The sequence below is a fragment of the Polypterus senegalus genome, chromosome 1 (genome assembly GCF_016835505.1).
Source record: "Polypterus senegalus isolate Bchr_013 chromosome 1, ASM1683550v1, whole genome shotgun sequence".
Classification (NCBI taxonomy): Eukaryota; Metazoa; Chordata; class Cladistia; order Polypteriformes; family Polypteridae; genus Polypterus; species Polypterus senegalus.
Genome location: NC_053154.1, coordinates 216,802,679 through 216,818,081, shown reverse-complemented (window position 1 = coordinate 216,818,081; position 15,403 = coordinate 216,802,679). Strand labels below are relative to the sequence as shown.

Here is a 15,403-nt window from a genome sequence, read left to right as displayed (position 1 = left end):
TATTATATAAGACTATACATGTACGTAACTCACAATATTTTTGATCTCCTTGTGCCCCATCCGGGGTTGGTTTCTGCCTTATTCCTTATGATTCCATGAAACCCTGAAAGTAGAAAAAAAGATGTGTGGATGCATTGATTGACAAAACTGTCGTAAATGACATTATCAAGTCAGGCTGAATTAAATGATTTTCTTTTTATTAAACAAGAATTGTGAATAGTGACTGGCTGACAAGACCTAGAGGCAGCTACACCACCAGGATCATGTGAAATAAGGTTTTACGGTCTTGGTGTCACCTTCAAAGTTGAGAGAGGGTCTTGGAAAACAGGAAGCACAAGGGGGGCAATATGATGGGATCATCTGCTAAATGCACTGAAATAGCAATAAACAGCACAAAAAAGAAAGACTTTGGTAAAAGTATGCCATGTTTTTCTTAGGATGCTAGAAGAGAGGTGACTGAGCAGAGAGCAGGGATTCACGACTCTTTACATGGACACTGGGGCCAGGAAGGCCTACAAAGAGCTCGCAAAGCCTCCTTGCTGAAAAATGTCACACAGTACTTAGTAAGAATGTTTACTGAGCAGCCCAGAGAAATCTGTTTTTAATGGACAAATAAAGGATCAGGGTGGAGGGACATCAGTTGACCTGTTGACTCCATAAAATAAGGACAGCAAACCCCTGGACTTGGAATTGTCCTCACTGGGGATTTTAACGCTGCTTCATAAGAGAATGTCTTTAAGTCTGGAATCAGAGAGCAAGTTTGAGCAAACACACAACTGACAGGAGTAAAAGGACAGGGTTGAATGAAAGAAAGAAAGAAAGAAAGAAAGAAAGAAAGAAAGAAAGAAAGAAAGAAAGAAGTAATTTTGAAGGTAGGTAAGCAGGGAAGTCACCCCACAGACAGATGTCACACAATAGTCACACAGGTAGGACCAGAGAGGGTAATTGTTTGGTTTAATTTAATTTATAATTTGCTTCTCTCTTTCTTCACCTCTCTTTTGTATTTATGTTAAGGAAGGTGCCACTTTTGTTGAATTTTGGCTTGGCACTGTTGAAATAATGAGAAAGCATTTGGCATAAGGTAGAAAATGCAATGGTGCACTAATCAAGAAAATTAAAATATGGAATTTTAAAAAAAGCAAAAATCACCACTAACAGTAACTTATAAGAGATAACATTTTAAATGTTCTGTATAAAATGTAAAATGCTATGTCTGCTCAGTGATAAACAGATACTGTTTACTAACCTTTACTATCCTTTGCTGGTTTGCAAAATATCACTTCAAGTTTATTGTCATGTCTACATAATATATAGGCATCTCAGAACAGCTATCAAAATTTCAATAAAAAAAATTTATTCAATAATTAAAAAATATACAGCATTTAGTATGCAACATGTATACAATTATAAGCAACCAGTAATGGCGCACTGCACGATAACGTACAGTGAATACACTTGACTTGAGCATTCATAGTTGTCATAATCTTTCTCTGTATGTTTAGCCTTCGTTTACTCAGAGGTTGATGTGTTTGCTGCTTCCTGAGCAGCTCTTCTTTTCTCCACTCTAGCGGCCCACTTCTTCTCTTCTTTTGTTGGCATCTATTCACGTTAAAACTGATTAAGTCAGTGTTTGTGTTGCAATTACTTAGTATGTTTTCTTTAATTTTTCACTTAAGATGGCATTTAAATCTTTAATCTGCCTCAAGAATGATTTAAGATATGAAGAGGTAGGGCAAGTGACGGCAAAGGTGGCAGGGATGAGAGCGGTGCCTGTATGCATGTGCCGCACGGCCGCCCTGCTGGCCGCTGCTGAGAGTTGATTATACAATACAATAAAATTAAAATTAAAAGAGGAATAACTTTGGAGGTCAATCCTCACCCCGACAGCGGATAGTAGATGTCACGTAGTATATGTGTACCAAATTTCAGGTGAATAGGTCAAATGGTTTGCAAGCTACAGGTGATTTAAAATCCTGGACAGACAAACAAACAGCCATGGTAGCGTATTATATATAAAGATATATATGTATTTGCAAGAATTAAATGAACGCCATGCATGGACTGGTGATCCAACCAGGATAGAATAAGGATTCTTACTCAGCCAGAAGGCCAATACAGTGGAAGAACTGGGGAAGACAACAATATACTAGTACTTTCCCTTCCCGATATGCTAGATGGCAACCCTGGGTTAGGATTTCCACACTGACACCCGCAGGGCATGCTGGGACCTATAGTCTCATGGGGCAGCCCAGCTGGACTCCATGAGGGCCACCAGAAAACAGAGGGAGGTGCTGGGGATTAACAATACATTTTCACCCACGCAGTCTCATCAAGGGAGCTGGAGACAGGAGAGGAATTGGACAACACTCACTTCAAAGAAGTCAAGGAAAGAGAAAGCAAAAGGTAGTTTGTAGAATAAAAGTACGTGTTTGAACCCAGGAATTTTTGAATTTTGGATCTGGGGATGCCGTTACACCCCCTACTGGTCACAATATATACATACTGTAGGAGGAAAATGGGAATCCCAGCCAGGGAGGACCATTGGTTATTACCTGGTTGGGGCCCCAAGAGAAATGATGGAGGGACTGGCCAGCTGGATGAAGGGATGACTTTGTGTCAGGCCGATGTAGAATAATGGATGGACCAATGGAAGCCGGAAGTTGGGAGTGGTTCCATTCACCATGCTCTTTGTATGAGAACACACTTGGGACACCTGCAGGGGTACTAAGGAAATGGAGTCCAGAAGTGCTTCGATATAGGGGTCCATTGGGACTGGTAGAGAGTGCTGTTGGGGGAGGACCACCTTACTTTGTCTATGGCCATGAAGTGCTTCCTACAGAAGACAGAATGGCACCAGAAGCATTCCTGGGTCTGGTATAAAAGGAAGCCTGCTGCCACACATGGGTGAGTCGGGTGGCTGTGGGCAACACTCAGTGGAGGAGAAAAGAAAAAAGAATTGGTGATTTATTGTATTCATTAACTGTATAATTGTGGCACATTATGAGTAGGAGGTCTATGAAGGTCCACTGAGGAATAAATATTCTTTATTTCTTCTGGTGCATTGCTATGTCTGCGGTTTGAGGCTCTCTGGCACCCACTAGTGGTCACACTATATATATGGGTATAGGGTATATACTGTATATACTGTATATGTATGTAGGTATGTACTATGGCAGATGGCTGGGGCCCTTTCCTGGCCGGGATGCCTCTATAGTCGAAGGACAAGGGGAGAGTGAATATTCCTTGCATTTACTCCCCTGGAGCGATAGATGACAGCCCCCCGGGTTGCAACAGTGCCAAGGACTCCTACAGAGCTCCATGGTAGTCGGAGTTTGGTAGAGCCATGTTGGGTTCCATGGGTGCTGCCAGGGGGCATTGCAGGAACGGCTAAGCCCTTTGGTGCAGAACTTCTGCCACACCCAAAACTGCTACCAGAAGAAGATCACCAGACACGTGGAGCACTTCTGGCTGTCCTATAAAAGGAGCCAGCTGCCACAACTCTGGGAGCCAGAGTCAGGAGAAGGTGGACAAAGCTTGCTGTAGAAGGAGTGAATGCGAAGAGAGAGAAAGAAAAGGTAAGAAGAGAAGTGCGCTTTTGTGTAATGTGCTTGTGCTTTAAATGTGCTGTATAGGTAGGAAACAGGGGAAGATGTTTTCCATGGGGAAAAACATAAAACGTGTGTGCTGAACTTGTGTCCTGTGTTGGGTTTGGGTGGCAGGAGCGCCCTCTGCAGGCCACAATATACACAATACATATATACATACAGTCACATACACAAGCAGAGTTTGTTACATTATGATTTTTTAAGTTTTATGATTGACTGATTTGAAACATTAAGACTTGGGGGTAGAAATTGTCCCTGAATTTACTTATGCAAGTGCAGATGGTCCTGTACCATTTGCCAGAAGGAAGGAGTGAGAAAAGCAACAGTGCAGGATGGCCGAGGACTTTAACTATCCTGTTATCTTTTCTACTGTATGGTAGTTAGTGCTACAACTGCCTCACTGCTCCAAGGATGTAGGTTGGAATTTTTGTCTCATCATGGAGTATGTGGAGTCCTGTCAATTTTGTTTTATGCTGACTGATTTAATCCCATTGTTCACATGTCCATTTTTTAAGATCTCTGATTTCAACCCACTGTGGTGGGCTGGCACCCTGCCCAGGGTTTGTTTCCTGCCTTGTGCCCTGTGCAGACCAACCCCTCGTGACCCTGTGATTGGGATAGAGCGGGTTGGATAATGGATGGATGGATGGATTTCATCCCACATCCAAAAGATGTGCAGGTAACATTGATTGTTAAAGCTGATTTATCTTTTTATGAGTGGTTGGTGTCTGAGTGTTAGTTTGCCCTTTAATGGACTGGCATCACATTCAAGATTAGTTTCTGGATTACCCAGGATAAATTTAATCTGCTCATGACCCAGAAATGAAAAACAGACTCAAACAAAAAATGAATCATGTAAGTTATTTATCATTTTTTTTTATTTTGACTGAAACTGACTGTTATATATTTGCTACTGTATTACAGATTTCTTTCCTCTGTAAAGTGCCTTGTGATGGTACAAGCTATTAAGGGCAAACATAATTTAAAGAGTAATTCATTAACACTAGCATCAGCTGTGAGAAGGCATCTTAAATGTGAAATGTTACTAAAGGATTATGTGAAAGTAAATATCAGACATATAATAATCATAATAATGTGGCTTTGTAAACCAAGGCCATACAACCTGATAATGCTGGATGTGTCACTTCCGAAGCTTGATTATTCCTAGTCATTCATCATTTGCACAGGCCCAGGCAGCCTGCTTTCTTCAGGTCATCGTCTAGTCTCCTTTTGTGATTATGCAACGTGACAGTGAGATCATGTCTTCGCAAGCCACTCTCTTTATTGTCCATGTGCAGCTCCTGACGCACACACCTTCCTGGACCACTCACCAATGGAATAGTTGAGGCCCTGAATGTCACAGGTGGCCAGCAATTCAGTCATAAAAGCCAGCGTTCCTATAGTTCTGGAGGTGGAGAAAAAAAAATGGTTTGTCCATTTAAACATTATATCAAGTAAAATGCTAATTCTACAAATAAAAACAAACAAAATATTTATCAGCATATATGCAGTATACAGTGTGAGGCAGAAAGGATGGACGTTTTTTACAAAATCAAAAAATTCAATTAATTTTTTCTTACAAAGAAATGTATTGAAAGATTTGAGTTCATATTGAAATAGCATTTGACAATTTATAGGGATGGAAATGCAGGTCTAAATGCAAAATGCGCCTTACCGAACGATTACTGAGGCCAAGTTCAGAAGAATGCTTCCGAGCAGATCGACTTGGACTGCGCAGCAGGGCTAGTCGTACGCTTTCCACATTTTCAGGGGTACGTGCCGTTCATGTAGCCCGGCGGTCTTTTGTTCATTAGTGTACCTCGTGTACGAAGTGCTTTAACCCAACGTAGGATAGTATTACGAGCGGGAACAGCTTTATTTCTGTGGATATTGAAATGGCAATGAAACTCACGCTGAACTGCGGTAATAGATTGGTTGCCCTTGACAAAGCAGTCGTACACAAAAACGCGGTGTCCTATCGTCCACGGCTCAATGGCTTCAACTAAAAAGAAAATAAGAAAATGCTAAGACTTCGCGAACCTAACACCACCTACCTACCGCACATCTGTCACTCCACCTAGTGGTGAGTTCGAGCCATTTCAAAGATGTCCGTCATTCCTGCCTCACCCTGTATCACCACATGTAACAATGCAAAGCACAAAGTCAAAGATATTTCCATACCACAATTAGCATACAATAAATGGTAAGATTGAAGAGAATAGGCTAGAACAGATGCTAGACACACATTAAATAGATAATAGGTGGCCACCAAATAAAGGACCATAAGGACAAAAGAGTGGGCACAACATCTCTGCAACTAGCAAGCTTTTATTTATTTTAATTTAGTAAAAACAACACAAAAAAACGGAATATGTCTGGAAATAATTCCTTTAGACTGGCAGCAGAAGACACAAAACCTGATCTGATGTGATTACCTTATGACTCTACCAGCATAATCTCTAAATTGTGATTTTACCAGTAAAATAGAGCAGGCTAATATTTTATCATGAAGATTAAAATGAAAGTATCTTATCTTATTGAAAAACTTCATAACTTCTTTCCCTGACTGTGCTGCAATTAAGGTATAAATGTGCGCATAAAAATGCAAACTCATTATCCATGTAAAGCAAGATCTCCTAGACCATAATGATTTCCGTTCAAAATCCATTGGCTTTTAAAATTTTACAAAGCTATTAACTGGGAAAAACTTTCATTTAGACCGAGTGATTTGTTTTGGCATTATCACGTTCATTGCGTCATGAAACCTAGTGTTCAAATCATGTTCAGGGAGCATGTGTAAAATCTGTTGAAAACCTGAAGTTCAAATTTAGACCCCTGCACAGCACCTACCTCATATATAACACCTTGTGGAACAGAGTGACTTGCAGAGTTCCCTAAAAGAGTTGAGGTGCCAGCCCAGGCACCCCGTTTAATTTACGAGGCCAACAGATAAGTCAGCAACGTTCAAAAAAATTAACTTTTGAATTTCAAGAATATTACTCAAAAGGCTTGAACATATTTAATTAATGAAGATATACAGCAAGTGTAATAAGGAACAGAATGGAGGCACAAACATTTGGTGGACAGCTATACTAAAAAAATCAGCAAAATAAAGAAAACACATCTTTACAATGCGGAGTTCAAAATAGAACTGAGCTAACAATGAAGGTCTGCCCTATATATGCACTGCAGGAACAGGAACAGGTATAATCAGGGAGGACGGGAAAGGAAGTGACGTCTGTAGAAGGTGGGTTCTGGATACCAGATAGGATGGCATCAGAGGGTGCTGGTAGTGATGTCATCAGTGGGTGGGTCGGAGGTGGTGCTACTAGGAGGTATAGTCTTCACTTGGTCCGCAGAGGAATAAAAGGAGAGAGGATTAGATGACTGTGCCAACACGTGGTCTGGCTGAGAAATTACACTATATGAGCCTGTCTCCCAAGTGCATGAAAAAATACAAAAATAAACAATAGGAAAATTCTGTTCAGTTGAGGTGTTATGTCTAAACAGGGTACAGTTTAAAAAAAAAACAAACAAAATAAAACGTACAAAAACTTAAAATAGAATCTCAGTATATAAACTAAACTAAAAAATTATTTTTTCACTGACAAATCAAAACTGTAAAATAAACAAAACTACATGATCAGAAAAGATTGTGAGGCTACAGATTTTAATATTATTCGTTTGGCTTCTGCAAAATGAAACATTTGTTATATCCTTTGTTGAGGAGGGAAGCTGGCAAAGAGAAAGTCTAAGAGCTAAATAATAATAAATGGACACTGTATATTCACACTAAGTTTCGCAGTGAAAAAAGTACATAAAGTTATTGGTGTCTGGTACACTCAATCAGGGTAAATTGTGGCTGCCAGAAACTGTTAACTCTGTAACTCAAAAGACTTGGAATCAGCCGAGGAGAAAGCAGACTTTATTCTCCAGAAACAACATCTAAAGACTCAGCCTGCTGGAAAGATCAGTTGCTGCAGTTTTCAACAACCTGCTTATAAGTTTGAACTTGATAAAGAAAAGGATTAATGATGAATTCCTGAGTACTTGGTAAATTGCCTAGCAAACTGCTCATTCGGCAGGTGTCACATGAGCTATAATTTTTAAGATTCTTCTTTTTAATAACGCTCCCTTTAAAGGTATTACATGCAGACTAACTGATAAATGGTGTAGTGAAGAATGTGTAGCCGCATAATGGGTTTGAATGCTGTGTTGTCCATGTAGAGTTTGCATGTTCTCCCAGTGCCCATGTGGATTTCCCTCTGGGTATTCTGCCTTTCCTGCCACATTCCCAAAGTTACGCTAGAGAGGATGATTAGCAACTCCAGATTCACCCTGTGGATGTGTGTGAGTGAAGCATGTCATGGACTGCCACTCTATCCAGGGCTGTGTCCTACCTTGTATTCAGTGTTGCTGAAATCGATCCATCGATAAAGTGACATTGGGAATATTATGATTCAAACTGACTGCCTGAATGAAATAATGTTTGAATGTTGTATAGTAATACTTTCCATAGTGCCCTTTTATACCACAACAACAACATTTATTTATATAGCACATTTTCATACAAAAAAATGTAGCTCAAAGTGCTTTACAAAATGGAGAATAGAAAAATAGAAGACACAGTAAAAAATAAACATAAGTCAACATTAATTAACATAGAATAAGTAAGGTCCGATGGCCAGGGTGGACAGAAAAAACAAACAAAAAAAACTCCAGACGGCTGGAGAAAAAAAATAAAATCTGTAGGGATTCCAGACCATGAGACCGCCCAGTCCCCTCTGGGCATTCTACCTAACATAAATGAAACAGTCCTCTTTGTATTTAGGGTTCTCATGGAAGGACTTGATGATGATTTATAATATTACCTATGAAAGGTGCTTTGTAATAATAAGTGCTGAAAGTAATGTTTCTTCCTCCAGAGCCTTTTAATAGTGTGTTCTGTGACACTATATCTTAATTTTAATATTTTTCCCTGATTGCTTTCTACAGCACTTTGTTTTGTACAGCAGGTATTATGAATTGTGCTTTGTAACATGACTGCATCATTGACTAGCATATTATTAATGATTGTTTTCACATTTTTTTTTGATTTTGCTCACTGTGTAAAACTGATAATAATGTAATGCTGACCCAATGGATTCATGCTCATTTTATGCTCTTTCAGCATAAAAAGGACAGCTAGATTTAAGCCACATAAAGATAGGAAAGTGCGCTCTTTGCAGAACTGCCCTTTTTATAGGTGCCCCTGCCATTGGTGATGTAATGCCAAGCTCATACTTTGTCCAGTGCTGTTGCAATAGCATTGACGGGGGGCATAGTGGCATATTAGTTAACCTGGGATTAAGCTATGACCAGTTGTTAACTTAATTGAGTTTAAACATTTTTTTGTGTTGTTTTCACATTATTTTGGTTTTCCTCAAACATTTGTGGTTGTTTCATTAATTTGGGATTTTTAGTTGGTCTCCTGAAAGTATCGGTGTGTTTGTGTGAACCCTGCTGTGGACTGGCACCTATGCCAGACATGTTCCTGTTTTTGACTTAATGCTGCTGGCATAAACTACAACACTCTACTACCAAGAAGTGCGTTAAACTGGCTTGAGAATTATATGTGATGTTATGTAATCCATCCATCCATTATCCAATCCGCTATATCCAAACTACAGGGTCACGGGGGTCTGCTGGAGCCAATCCCAGCCAACACAGGGCGCAAGGCAGGAAACAAACCCCAGGCAGGGCACCAGCCCACCGCAGGGCACAAACACACACCCACACACCAAGCACACACCCACACAATTTAGAATCGCCAATGCACCTAACCTGCATGTCTTTGGACTGTGGGAGGAAACCCGGAGTACCCGGAGGAAACCCACACAGACACGGGGAGAACATGCAAACTCTACACAGGGAGGACCCAGGAAGTGAACCCAGGTCTCCTAACTGCGAGGCAGCAGCGCTACCCACTGCGCTACCGTGCCGATCATGTTATGTAATAATATAGATTTTTTTTATTGCCTTTTGAGTGATTTCTCTGAAAGTCACTATATAAAGCCAACGAGCTCTGGAATATTCTTTTATTAATTGCTATATGAAATGAAGGATTTACTGTAATATTCTGTAAAACATGGTGTAATATTTACTATAATATTATCCTTGACCTTTTGCACTGTGATTTATTTAAAATGTGTCTCTCCTGGAATTCCAATGACAGGTGATATAATAATCTATCCAGTATAGAAGATAGCCTGGCTACAGACAGACACACAGACCCAGAATGTCCAGAACACACACTTTTATTTTTTAATTTATTTTCAATGTCATGCACACAATACCGTGCTCCAATACTCAACTCCACTCAATCCTTTCTTCTGCCACTTCCACTCCTCACTTGCATCCTCGTCCTCCTCCACCCAACTCTGGCTTCTTTGCTGGAGTGAGATGGCCTCTTTTATACCACACCCAGAAGTGCTCCAAGATCCTGTTCCGGCAGCACTTCCAGGTGCGGCAGAAGTGCTGAAAGGGAATCCGACTCCTCTACTGGTAGCACTTCTGGGTGTGGCGGAAGTGCTGTAGACCACGGCTCCGGAACTGTCCAGGCGCCCCCTGGTGGTGGCCAAGTGCCCATGCAAGGTGGAGCATCAAAGCTCCTGTTGCGTGGCCCTAATGTGCCCCATGGGGGCTGCCCCCTCGTGTCCCGGGGGAGGTTCTGCTGGTGATATATCCACTCCCCCAGGCCTCTCCTCAAAAGGGCGTCCCGGCTGGGAAGGATCCCTGGCCGTCCATCACATCAGTATAACTTAGGACGTCTCCCACAAGGCAGTGTTAGTACATCTTGTGCTGAAGACACCCTGAGACATCCTCAGTAATGGCTTAAATCACCTCATTTTATTCCTCTCAATCCAGAGGATAAGCTTTATACTCTAAAGGAATAACCAACCAATATCTGGTGGACACAGACTACTCTAATGTTAGTTAGCGATCACAACCAAATGAGGCTAAAAGGACAACATCATCTGCCATTTCCAAAAATGCAATCCCCAGCTACCTAGGCTGGAAATTCTCAGGGCATTAGACACACCTTGACATCCTTTCCTTAAAAATCGGGAGTGTGCTCCCATCAACTTTTTCATATAATGAGAAAATGTCATTAGAACCACTTCAAGTGGCACAATATTTCTCAAATATCATATGTCTTTGTTTCTCATCATAATTAGTTAATAATAACTGTGGCCCACCAGGCTGGCGCCGCCAGCTGAACACGACACAGACAAGCATGGGACACAAGTTCAAGGCACACCAGGTTTATTTTTTCTTTTCCCTTGTAGGAAACGCCTTCCCCATTCCCCACAAGTATAACACAGTCCAAAGCACAGCACAATGCACAAAAAATTAATCCCTTCCTTTACTCCTCGGGTCAAGCTTTGTCACTCCTCCTCCTGACTCTGGCTCCTCAAGTAGTGGTTGCTGGCATAGACATAGAATTACTAGACACCGCATGACCAGCAGCATCGTACGTCAATGTTGCTGCCATATTGTGAGAGGCACTGCTATGGAGTGAAATAATGGGTAAAGGTGCCTCACGCACGTGCTGCTTGGGATTATACAAACCGCTGTACCCTCTAAACCAGATCCCAGGAGATTACATTTCATAGGTAAGGCTGAGCAATTGTTTTGGTTATATTTGGCCATTAGAAAATCCCGTTTTATAATCTAACTTTAGCTACGCCAGGCTAAGCTAGCAAAGCTATGCATTTATGTGCTCAAGTGAGCCTCCAAACAATGTTTTGGCTAAACATATTTAGTCACTAACTATGTAGATTGTTGTTAGCTGTTAACATTTCTCAAACTTTGAAGGTTTCCCAAAGAAATCCACCTCAGGAAGCAGTGGGAGGTAGCCCTTAGATGAGATTTTGAGAAAGCTGTCCTGTGATGTGTGCCCTGCTAGTTTGGTAACAGATGTTGTACCGGTATCATATGATCAAAGCTACCACTTGCTCACATTAAAAAACAAAGGAGGTTTGATTACACCTTCTGTGGGTACAGTCAAGGTGGTCAAAGTAGCTGAGCGTGTTATCCAACAGTCAACATTAGGGCAAGCTGTCAGTGTATCTTTGATCAATCAGTTTGTTCGGGCTGAGATTGGTTCAGATGATGTGTTTTTTCCCAAGGAGCACAATGAGGAAACACAGTTTGAAACTGACAGCCATCATTTCATGCTCATGTCTTTAGTTGTGTCTGTCTTCCACAAACTAAGGCTGCACCATATTGCCAGACTGATTACAGGATCTGAGTGAGCGAGAGGGAGTGCAAGTCTGTAGGAGATCAGTGAGGTAGGGGGAAGCAAGACTGTGGAGAGCTTTAAATGTTAAGAGCGGTATTTTGTATTGTATTCAGTAGTGAACAGGGAGCCAGTAAAGTAGAAAGAAAATAGGTGTAATGTGTTCAGTGGATTTAGAACAGGTAATTATCCTGACAGCAGAATTTTGAAGAGGTTGTAAGCGATGGATACGTTTTTAGTGGGATGCCAGATAGAATAGCATTACAATAATCTATATGTGAGGTGACTCGGGCATTAACTAATACTTCAGTACTGTGTTGCGTATGATCAGGATGGTGGAAGAAGGCAGTATGAGAAATGTTACTTATATGGGAGGAATTATTTAATAATAATAATTATTATTATTATTCTTTAATAATTGTCATTGTTAGTGTTTAAATGGATATAAATAATTACATTTAAACGACTCGCCAAAATCTGTTTTATGTAAACAATACTGTTTTAAGCGTTATAGTTTTTTCATCAGAAAACCCGGTTTCCACGTCTACCTGTACTAGTTTAAATGGCACTTTTGCCACTCGCAATATGGCGGATGTGCTGCCATATCGTGTCGACTGGGCAACACAGTGAATGAGGTGTCTATCTATATATGTCTATGGCTGCTGGCTCCTTTTATAAGGCACCTGGAAGTGCTCCAGATTCTTGATTATTCGTTTCTGGCAGCACTTCTGGGTGTGGAGGAAGAACTTCTTATAAGGGCTCAGCAACTCCTGCTACTGCACCCCCTGGCGGAGACTGCAGATCCCACCAGGGCTATACCACACTCCAACTCCCATGAAGCCTTGCGGGAGTCAGAGGCACCACTACAACCCAGGAGTGTTGACATCTAGTGTCCTGGGGGATGTAACGCTCTGACCACGCTTGCTCCCCTGGTCCTCCCAGCCTGAAGGCGTCCCGGCTGGGCAAGGGCCCTAGCCACACACTACAATCGATACACAATCATTTATCTCTATTTATAATCAAATTTTGTATTGAAGTTATATTTTCGCACTTATGGAGGTCAAAAACAGTGGTGGAATTTTTTCATGGTTACATATGCATTACCTAAATTACGTGCAAAGTAAAAACATAGAAAAAGTGTTAGTCTTATATATAAATGTCTACGTTTGGAAGTGTGTGTGTCTGTCTGGCCCAGAAGTGAGAGGTGGAGTCGGGGTAAGGCCTCCGCCTCTGAGGAAACATAAAACTCGCTTAGCCGCTAATAACACAAGCGGGGCCAGCACGTCAGCAAAATGAAACCTCAGAAGAAAGACAAAGTCACTTAACTGCTAACATCGGCAAAACGGTATCCCTTTTACTTTTTCTCCCACTGCTAATGCACAAGCAATGCTAGCATGTCGGTAAAATAAACCCTCCTAGGAGAGAGACGCCCAGAGTTGTTCCTTTCAATTACCTGACGTCTCTACATTTACATTTTTTTCTGATGATTTCAATAGTTTCTATGACCCCGGGCTTTTTACAGCACGGACTTGCACAGCTAGTATTATATAATATTTGTTGCAATAAATTGCTATAGGTAAAACTGCATTTAGCTACATTTAACTATGACAATGATGGAGGAAATAAAAAAATATTATAAAATTAAATGTATTACCAGGAAAACAATGGGGACATAGCAGCTAATTGTTCCCATTACATCTTTATATTTACATGGCATGTTCAATGTTTACACCTTATTGTTAAACTGATGATGTATTAATTAAAATAAATTAATAATAGTCATTGAAAGAATATGCATTATGTTGAATACAGTTTTTAATATCGTGTACACATTTATATTTCCATGATACAAAAAATTTGGATGGTTGTTTAAATAAAATACTACTTCGGGTGGAATAATTTTTCTCAAACTTCATATTTGTTTTCTTTTTATCATTATAAATATCTATACATGATTTAAATCATCTATCTGTTAATTATAACCAAGAAATTTTGTGAAAGTATTCAGTTAAAGTACCACTTTCATTTCCACTGGAAGTGGCCCAAAGGTTGATAGGATTGATATAAAGCAGGGGTACAAAATCTCATTGACCTAGTTATCGTGTTTATACACTGTGACAGTTTCAGTGCTTGCTCGCACCCTTGCACCCTCAGACACCACGTCAGACACCAGGTAAAAGTCCAATAATGATATTTATTATAATAATAAAGTGCACAAAGCACCCTCCACTCCCAAATACTCAATAAACAATAACCAATAAACCAAATCCTCCAATCTCCCAGACGCTTAGCCACCCTGCCTCCCAACTCAGCTCGTCTGTCTGGGAGCTCCCACAGTCCTTTTATATCCCCCGACCCGGAAGTGTTCCCAATCCAACAGTCCACAAGTCCTTATTCCTTCTGGGTCAGGGTAAACAATGCTTTTTCTCACCCCGGAAGCCCGTCGCTCTTCCTATGACGAACTTCCGGGTCATAGGGCACGAAGAACTCTTCGGTCCTCCCTGCAGCTCCCTCTCGTGGCCCCCATGGCATCCAGCAGGGAGGTGCATAAAAACTCCATTGTCCATGATGTCCTGCTGGTCTTCTGGGGACCTCCATGCTGCAAGGAGGGCTCCACCTGGCGGCTTGGGGGTATTGGCCGGGGTACATGGCCGGCCATATCTTACAACACAGACACACAAAACTTCAAAAATGGCATTTTCTGACTCAGGAAGGTTGAAAACGTCAAGATTCATCAAAATCTCAAGGTCAGTTTTTTTTCATGATTCCTATGCTATGTATACGTGAAAGTAAAAATCAAAAAGAAGAAGACACAGATAAGAGAGATGGGTGCACTGCTATGCTCATTTTAATAGGACTTGACATGAAAAACACTTACCAATGTTTTTCAGCTTTGGTGTAAGCAAAGGCTTCTTCTATGCAGGGGTAAAGTTCCATGTCCCAAGAGAACAACGCTAGGCCTGTCATGTCTGTGTCTGTCTGAGCCTGTGGTCCACCTGGCATTGCATTTGACTAACACCTTTGCTCCAAGTGGCATCTTACAGCTGGGTCTGTAGAAAATGAAACATTCAAGAGTGAAACAACCCCCAAAGCTTTGGCAGTGCACCGTGACATCCTTGTTCTTGGGTTAGGGTTCTCAGAGTTTAAACTATGATGGGAGTCTGATTTTTGGATCACTCATTGTCTAGTCTCTCTACAGTAGCTCAGAAGTACGATGTGCAAAAGCAAAGTTAAAATAACAATGGAATTCATTAAAGATAACAAAAACATGAAATTAGCAATAAAAAGTTTACCAAGGGCTGCTCTGCCAGCTGCATAAAAGTCCACACAGAAAGTCTATTCATCTCAACCAGGTCTTGCTCCTAAAGTGAGGATCTCATGTCATTGCTCACACAAGTGTTGAATGAGAAGTTGAAATCAATTTGCTATTAGATTACAAAAGCCAGATAAATGGATTATCACCTATTTGTTTTAAACATGCTCTTTTAGTCAGTCAAAAATGAAATTACAGTACTAA

The 15,403-nt window shown here is 40.9% G+C and overlaps 2 long non-coding RNA genes across 3 annotated transcripts in view; both read right to left on the bottom strand.

The window, feature by feature from the left end:
* The window catches only part of LOC120539224, a 67,605-nt gene extending 66,146 nt beyond the window's left edge, over positions 1 to 1,459 (bottom strand). For both annotated transcript variants that reach the window (XR_005635574.1, XR_005635573.1), the window contains exon 1: positions 34 to 1,459. This is a non-coding gene — a long non-coding RNA (uncharacterized LOC120539224). The remainder of the gene's footprint in view (positions 1 to 33) is intronic.
* A 5,410-nt stretch (positions 1,460 to 6,869) lies between these two features.
* LOC120539230 lies at positions 6,870 to 15,264 on the bottom strand. The gene is made up of 3 exons (XR_005635577.1): positions 15,180 to 15,264; positions 14,765 to 14,936; positions 6,870 to 6,952 (listed from the first exon to the last, which is right to left on the bottom strand). It is a non-coding gene; the product is annotated as an uncharacterized LOC120539230 (long non-coding RNA).
* Between the last annotated feature and the right edge of the window lie 139 nt (positions 15,265 to 15,403).